Below are 7,564 nucleotides of genomic sequence, written 5' to 3'. Positions count from 1 at the left end.
CAGTGGGGTGATGATAGCTGGTGATTTATTCCACATCTCAGAGTAGCTATAAGAGAGGATTTGGGGGAACCAGCAGTTAGCATAATGGCTATGTTGCTGGACTCCCATGTAGTCGACCGCAGTTCACGTCCTGGACCCGGTGGCTTAAAACTCACGCCGGGCGCGTGTGCGTGCATGCCCAAGATCCCGAGAGGAGAATGGAGGAGAAGGGATTGCGGCATGAGCATCCTCCCTGGGGGGTGATTTCTCGCTTTCTGTCTCTATGTCTCTCTCTGTCTGTCTGGCAAGCACACGCGCCCTATAGTGAAAACCTCTCAAAAAAAAAAAAAACAAAGAGAGGATTCGGAATGTCCCCAGCGTGGTGACAAACATTTGAGATGATGGATACACTAACTATGCTGATACGACCATTACACATGGTGCTCTTGCACTGAAACATCACTCTGCATTCAGAAATATGGACCGTCACTATGTGTCAGCCAGGAGGGAGACCTGCCGTTGAGACGCTCAGCCTTCCTGGAGCAAACTCGAAGGAAGGGAGACGGGAGAACGGTTGTTCTAACCTCACTCTACTCCCACATCCGATTTCCCTGAATCCTCCCCTCTGGGAGTAAGGGAACGAGGAGGATTAGTAGTGCAGTCCACACGCTCAGCCTCCGGGGGTGGAAGGCAAGGAACGGGAGGATGAAGACGAGGTCTGGAGGAGTGCAGCATGGGGCCTGGCTCACCGTGTTATGGACATTCTCCGGCTTCCTCTTTCATCTCTGCTGGCACCCAGAGTCACTGCTGGGGGCTGCCAGGAAATCCTTCAACTTTTGGATTTCCTGTAAGAGGCGTTTCCAGTCTGTGCTCTTGTAGCCTTCCAATAGTTGCCTAAGCCTGGAATTCCTTGTAATAATTTTCTTTCCACTAAATATACCTAGATGGCTTCTTCTTTCCCCATACAACCTGACCGATCCAAGAACATTGCCTCCCTTGAAAGGGTCTCTAGAGCCAAAAAGTAAGTGATAAGAGAGGAACAAATCCAGCTTGCCTTCCTCCAGGTCCTCTGGTCGGAAAGATGAGAGCTGAACGGAGAGGTGTTTTTCTTCTGCTTTTTTTGAGACCTATGATACTGAGCGAAAACTCGTGAGAAGTTTTTAAATGCTCAGCCATATTGAGAGAATGTGGCACGGTAAGTCCAGTAGATTTAAATGTGTGCATACGTAGCTCTTGCACAGACGGGTAGAAAGAGGCATGGGAAAACTAAATTCCTCTAATGGAGGGTTACTTTCTAGCTCTTTCTCTCTCTGGGCACCAAATCTAGACTGCAATAAAAACACAGGAAGAAAAGACGAACAGATCTCCCAGGCCTGGAGAAGTAATTCAGGGCAGATGAAAAATAAGGGCTGAAAATAAATGAACATACTCTGTAAAGTGAGAACAATCTGTAGTTCATTCTAGAGTCAATTTTGTCATAAATGTAGGCAAAATAAGGATGATTCTTGTATTAATTTTGAGGAAAAGTGCGACAAACTTTCATCCTGTCTCTAGTTCAGTCCATGCTGTTTTTATCCTAAATCAGTTGAGACTTCATTTTTTTAACTTGCCAGAGGACTCATTTCCTCACCAGACAGAGACAGAGAGAGGAGAGAGAGAAAGCACCCCCCCCAGTGGGGTGTGTTCATACCACAATCCCTTCTCTTCCATTTCTCCACCCTGTTGGGGCTTGGGGTATGCACACTCGTGTGCCTGGGGAGTGTTTTTCAAGCCATTAGAGCTGGGATTTGAGCCACAGATGGCTATGTGGGATCAGGCTCCCTAACTCATGGGTCTCATGGGTCTGGTGACCTTGTTGGGACTTTGTTTACTATACATTTCTTTCTCTTTGATTGATATTTACATATTGTTTCCTGACATAGCTATTAAGTCTTTTTTTTTTCCTCTCAAGTGCTACACATGTTTTTGAAGCCATTAGAGCTGGGATTTGAGCCACAGATGGCTATGTGGGATCAGGCTCCCTAACTCATGGGTCTCATGGGTCTGGTGACCTTGTTGGGACTTTGTTTACTATACATTTCTTTCTCTTTGATTGATATTTACATATTGTTTCCTGACATAGCTATTAAGTCTTTTTTTTTTCCTCTCAAGTGCTACACATGCACTTGTTCAAAATTGACTCCAACTACCACCTTTATTAATGATTTTTGGGGAAGTGAGAGCAGCAGCAACCTCTAGCGCATGGACATGCCCGAATTCCAGTAAGCACTGCAGCGACTCTTATCTGCGTTACCCTGCTTACCCCTACGGCAATGGAAGGAGTTAGTTTACTACCTTCTCGTTACTTCCGATCTGTACATGAGGAAATGCAGACTTGGGCTCCTGCCTGGCACCGCAAGTTCCAATGAAGACCTAAGCCTGGCTGTTTCCGAAGTCGTGGTCTGAAACCCTGACATCAGGCCACTTTGGCTGCACAAATAGGCCAACTTTTGCCAGGAGATACCTTTTTATCTTGCTTTCTTTTTTTTTTTTCTCTTTAGTTTTAAAAAATTATTCAGAGGATGTGTGCACTCCAGAGAGAGGGAGACAGACAGACAGACAGACAGAGAGGGAGAGGGAGAAAGCATCACCCGCAAAGGAGAGCCATCGTGCCTCGATCTCTTCCCCTCCCTTTCTCCATGCTGTCAGGATTTGGGGCACCCACACACATGCCCCTGGAGAATTTTGCAAGCCCCTGGCTCTAGCATCTAAGCCAGGTGCATGAGCAAGCAGGCGGGATCGGCTCCCTTCACCAACAGACCGTGGGTTGGCTTGGCTTCTCTCTCGCTTTCTGCCGCGGTGGTGTTTTTCTCTCTCTGCGAACTGAGATTCTATCTCCTAAGGTTTTAGTTTTAGTTCTTCCCCATGCGGTACAAGTCTACCTGTGCTATCATGAGGGAAGCAATTACAATCCGACAGTTGTGCCAGAAAGAATAACGTACTAATTTGGGTAAAAGCTGAAAACGATCCTCATATTAGGAGACCTTAGGTGCATGGCTGCTCCCTACACAGCACTGAGGAAACTGCCCTGGAGCCCAAATTATGCCACGCCCCCAAGTGGAGAAATCACAGCTGAGTTTCCTGCCATCCACACCTGCAAAGCTATGTCCTCCATGACATAAGCCAGATCCCAGGTACAAGGGCCTGGGAGCTCAGTGCCGGCCACCACACCTCTCAGTCACCTATTCAGTGACTGATTACTCCAAGGCCTGGTGCTCCTGCCTTATCGCATCCATTTCTGGAAGCTGCTCCCACCCTCAAGGCTTGCTTTCCAGGAAGGAAACATCTCTACAACTATCTTTTGCCTTTCTCCTTCTTCACCACAAAGAGTACTTAAGACCTAAAATAAAAATAAAGAAAATCCACCTGTGAACACATGCTTTATTTTAGCAACTAAAAATGTTTTTTCACAGATTACACCTTTGATCCAAAGATCTTTAAAGTGTTTATAAAAGATAACTAACTAAGCTTCACTATGTTCTCACAAGCTGCTCCAATGTACCCTCTTACAAGGTTTTAAAACATTCGAGGAGAGTTTTAAATCCCACTAAAAACCAAAGAAAGATAGTCTGTACCATCAGGCTCCTTCCCGAGGGGCGGAGGTGGAAATCAATGTGCTCTGGAGGGGACCCGAAATCTGTTTCGGTGCTTACCTGGAGCCTCGTAATGAGGAAGAGACCCCTTAACTTTCTAGCCAGCGGAAGGCATGCATGGAGGCCCGCTCTCCCACGTCCCAGTTCTGTCTCTGTTTAACAGGTGTAGAAAGATGTTTTGTAGACAAGGGTTTGACTACAAACACATTTAAAATCCTCTACAGGTATAAACAGCGAAAAGCTCAAATTCGGGTTGAATTCATCCTTGCTCAACATATTTTGTTAAATTCTTGGTTTGGGTTTACATACAGGCTTGGGAGAGAGATACAGCATGTCTCCTGTTCAGGGAAGCCAGTTTGCAGAGGCTGTTCTTGGGTGTTTTCCATGCTGTTCCACATGCCGGGAAGCAGCTGTGGGTCAGTCATCTCCCTCAGGGGACTGCCGTCCTAGATGAGTCAGGAAAGTGAAATAAAGGCTTAGCTCTTCTGCACCTTTCTCTGGCTTCTGACCTGATTCCATGCAAAGCTCAGATTCCTGCACTATATTTTTATTTTATTTTATTTATTCATTCATTTATTTTATTTTGACCAGAGAGAGACAGAAAGAGAGAGAGAGAGAGGGAGAGAGAGAGAGAGAAAGTGAGAAAGCAAGCCGCCGGTCTGGGACTCAAACCATGGTCGGCCATGTGGGAGTGTCCAGCACTTTAACCAATTTTTTAAAACACAGTGGCTTTCATTTCACACTTACTAACAGCTGGAATGCAGACTTTAAACAAGTGACGTATAGGACAATAAGTCCTGACACTCAGAGAACTGCAACACCCACAGTCATGTCCCCTCTTCCAAAGTAACAAATACATTGTACCAGCAGTAAGCTGAGCAGGTGTACGGCTCACTGGTCATTTTCTTGGTAATGTCGTGGATCATTTCAAATGTCCACATAAAAAAATGAATGTTCAAAATGGGAAATGGCATTGAACATTAAGGTAATGGGCTCAAAAATTGAAAGCCAGATTTATATAGCAAAAAGGGCAATTTCCAATTAGTTTAAAACCCCACGTTTAATGAAAGGATTTTCTTGAAGAAATAGGCACAATATTAAGAGTTGCTAATCAATTATGCAAATACTTGTTCCAACCGTGATTAAAGTCTAGTACCACTGTTTAATTCAGATGTGTAGTTCAAAAATTAAAGCTAATTGAAAATACCACATTTTAAAAATTAAACTGGGATGGTCTAGATGGCCCAGCCAAGGGAAAAACTGCTAAAATTAGAAATGTCAAATAAAAAATTCTTGTTTAAAATGTGAAACCATAGGGAGCCAGCAGGTGGCATGGCAGTTATGGTCCTGGACTCCCACATGGTTGAATGCAGTTCAAGTCCCAGACCTGGCAGCTTGCTTTCTCATTTTACATCTCTCTCTGGTAAGGATACATGTTCTGTAGCAAATTTTAATAAATAAATAATAATGATAAATAAAATAAAAAGTTCTTTTAAAAATGTGAAATTATAAAAAGTTCACTATTCATTTTTAATATTTTGAGAAAATACCTTTGAGTTAGAGATACAGTAAGTGAATCATATCTTGATAATAAGTAGTTGAAAAAGCAAAATAGATCATTCAAATTTATTTATGTCTAATTACTTATTATTTTTATACTTCCACTTGGATGTGAATTAGAATGTGGATTCATGGAGTTCCCAATATGATAAAATAATTCCAGTACTAGTATTTCGGGGTACTTGATATTTTCAGATCTGAGCTTGGGTGAGGTTTATCTTTGTGCTACCTACATAAAGAAAGTTTACTAAGCAAGTTCAAACAGTAAAACAAGAAATATGGAGAAAGACACGATACCCTGAATGCACTGTTTTTAACTCCTTTATAATTACATGCACCTACAAGCGGTCTATTGAGTGCTCAGCATTTTACATGCGTCATCTCGTTTATCTCTCATAACCCCTTTGTAAGGAAGACCCAATTAATAGACCCTCCACTTCACAGATGAGGAAACTGACATGTAAAAAGACAAACTTGAACCCACATGGCTCAGTCAGTAGCTAGTACAGTTAAAATTAGTAAGGGTTCTACTGCAAATCCTGGCATTCTATGACCCCCAATGCAGGCAGACTCTAAGAAACAAGCGCTGGTGGTTTGGGATAGGGTAGGGGTAGCTATGGGGTAGGGTGGGGGTTAGCTTTGGGGTAAGGTGGGGGCTAGCTATGGGGCAGGGTGGGAGCTAACTATGGGGTAGGGTGGGAGCTAACTATGGGGTAGGGTGGGGGCTAGCTATGGGGCAGGGTTGAGGCTAGCTATAAAAGTCTGTTGGCTGATGCTTTATTTACCCAAATAATGTTACAATCCTGTAAGTACCTGTTGAGTACCTGCCCAACCTGCTCTCCAAGAGGCTAACTGTCCAGGGAAAACATTCACTCACTTTTTTTTTTTCTTAATAGAGAGATTTTTTGCTATAGAGTACATGCACTCACTGGAAACACAGAGATAAGAGACAGAGAAAGTGAGAGCCCCCTTCCTCCAGGGAGGATGACCACACTATAATCCCTTCTCCTCCATTCTTCTCAAGATTTTGGGCACACACCCACGTGCACCTAGCTTGAGGTTCAAGATTCTGGGTCCAGGACTTGAACTGTAGTCAACAATGTAGGAGTCCAGAGCTTTAACCACTATGCCATCTGCTGGCCCCAATATTCACTTACTTAATGAGCTCCATTCTATGCCAGTGAGATACAAGGACAAACAAAATAGGTAGAGGTAGATACCTAGCAAGGGGAAGAATATTATAAAATATTACAGCAATCGATAATAATATATAACCATTTGGAATCTGATAATTATCATTAAGACAACGGGAATGGCGGAGAAGATAAGGGATGTTTGTGGTGGGGTGAGTTACACTTTATTTTTTTTCTTTATTCATGGTAGAGCACATGAGCATACATGTGAGAGAGAGAAGAGCACGCCCTATAGCGGCTGGCATAGAGAAACCCCCTTCCTCCGTTCCTCCAGGTTACTGGATCCTGAGCGCTGGTGCATGTGCCAGGCATGTGTCAGGCTCTCCAGGGCAGGGATTCTAAGAGCAGTGGCCACCTGGAATCTGGCTTTTCTTGAGCAGCATGATGTTACTGTTGCACCATGGGGCTTGCCTGGGTTGCACTTCAAATAAGGCGCTTAGGTTGGGAATTTTTTAAGCTTACATTAAAAAAAAATACATGTAAAGAAGAAGAAACAATACCAAGATTTCTGGCAAGAGAAAAGCCAGTGCAAGGGCACAGTGGGTGGATCCTGCTTGCCAGTTGAAGGAGCGAGGAAGCAAGGATGATGTGGGTGGCGGCGTGGGCGGGCAGGGAGATGAGTAGGAAGGGAGAGCTGGAGACGTGTGCAAGCAAGTCACGTCAGGCCTCCTCGGTCCCATAAGGAGAGGCACAGATTTTAGCTTTTGCTTTAAGCAAAATGAGGATACATTGAGAATTTGAGCAAAGGGCTGCCTAATTTTTAAAAGATGGCTGTGGTTGCTGGGTTGGAAAGAGACTAAAGGAAATACTATGGTTTGGGTGTCCTCCAAGAAATCATGTGTTAGGATTTGGTTCTCTCATGAAGGTATTGTGAAGAAATTTGATACCTCCATGGTGTTGAAAGATGGAGCCTTTGGGTATGTTTCAATGATTGGTGTGAGGCCCCTATGATTGATACTTGGTGAGTTTATAAGGAGGGAGGGAGAGAGGGAGAGAGCGACAGATGGATGGACACAACCATTATTCTCTTCTCCTGTACACGTGATGAGAGGTCTCAGAACTCTGCAGGATCCCCAGAAGACGTTGCTCCTGGACTGTGAGCCTCCAAACTGTGAACCAAATAAAACTCATTTTTATAAACTACCCAAACTTAGGTTTTATGTTGTTAGCAACAAGGCAGACCAGAAGAGGGAACAAGTG

At 44.0% G+C, this 7,564-nt stretch overlaps 1 long non-coding RNA gene across 3 annotated transcripts in view; it reads left to right on the top strand.

The window, feature by feature from the left end:
• The first annotated feature begins 924 nt into the window (after window positions 1-924).
• LOC102501531 (uncharacterized) overlaps window positions 925-7,564 on the top strand; it is a 10,454-nt gene continuing 3,814 nt past the window's right edge. For all 3 annotated transcript variants that reach the window (XR_001370550.2, XR_001370551.2, XR_334931.2), the window contains exon 1: window positions 925-1,174. This is a non-coding gene — a long non-coding RNA (uncharacterized LOC102501531). The remainder of the gene's footprint in view (window positions 1,175-7,564) is intronic.

Source organism: Tupaia chinensis, unplaced genomic scaffold, assembly GCF_000334495.1.
Source record: "Tupaia chinensis unplaced genomic scaffold, TupChi_1.0 Scaffold000315_1, whole genome shotgun sequence".
Taxonomy (NCBI): domain Eukaryota; kingdom Metazoa; phylum Chordata; class Mammalia; order Scandentia; family Tupaiidae; genus Tupaia; species Tupaia belangeri.
Note: the sequence above shows the minus strand (reverse complement) of the source record. Positions and strands in the feature narration are given on the sequence as shown.